At 50.3% G+C, this 766-nt stretch overlaps 1 pseudogene; it reads left to right on the top strand.

The window, feature by feature from the left end:
• The first annotated feature begins 348 nt into the window (after nucleotides 1-348).
• Nucleotides 349-667, top strand: LOC103728250 (annotated as a pseudogene).
• The last annotated feature ends 99 nt before the right edge of the window (nucleotides 668-766 follow it).

The following is a 766-nucleotide window of genomic DNA, read 5'->3' as shown; positions in this document are numbered from 1 at the left end:
CAAAAGAAGAAATAAAAATGGCTAAGAAATACCTTTAAAAGTGTTCAACATTCTTAGTAATTACAGAAGTGCAAATTAAAATTACTCTAAGATTTCATCTTACCCCAGTCGAAGCGGCTAAGATCAAGAAAACACCACCAAATGCTGGCAAGAATGTGTAGAAAAGGGAACCCTCATTCACTGCTGGTGGGATTGCAAACTGGTGCAATCACTATGGCAATCAGTGTGGAGAACTCTTAAAAAACTAAATCTAGGCTGCGCAGGCGCAAGTCGTAGGTGGGGGTCGGCTGACTGCAGGGACTCCAGGCCGATTTACGCCGGTGGCAAGGGCCGGGGATCCCAGCAGCCATGGCGAGTCAGTCGTAGGGGATTCAGCAGCTGCAGGCGGAAAAACGGGTGGCCGAGAAGGTGTCCCAGACCCTCAAGCGAAAGAACCGGAGCTGAAGCGGGCCAAAGAAGCAGCCCAGGCTGAGGGAGAAAGCGTTCAAGGCCAAGGAAGCTGCGGCACTGGGGTCCCACGGGAGCTATAGCAGTGAAGTGGAGGAGACCCAGGAGATGACCATCCTCCAAACCTACTTCCAGCAGAACAGGATGAAGTCCTTGATAACCTCTTGGACTTTGTGACATCCGGCCAGAAGTCCATGAAAACTACCTCATAAATGGATAGAAGGCAGATGCCAATGCTCTGAGCTTGGCATTGGAGTCCCTCGTGAACTAGGAAACCTCCAGGAAGCCTGAGCTCTGTACTGAGGAAAGGCTTTGTTAA

Source organism: Nannospalax galili, unplaced genomic scaffold (assembly GCF_000622305.1).
Source record: "Nannospalax galili isolate Female #2095 unplaced genomic scaffold, S.galili_v1.0 C48138263, whole genome shotgun sequence".
In the NCBI taxonomy this organism is placed as follows: Eukaryota; Metazoa; Chordata; class Mammalia; order Rodentia; family Spalacidae; genus Nannospalax; species Nannospalax galili.
This window is presented reverse-complemented; position numbering and strand designations above follow the sequence as displayed.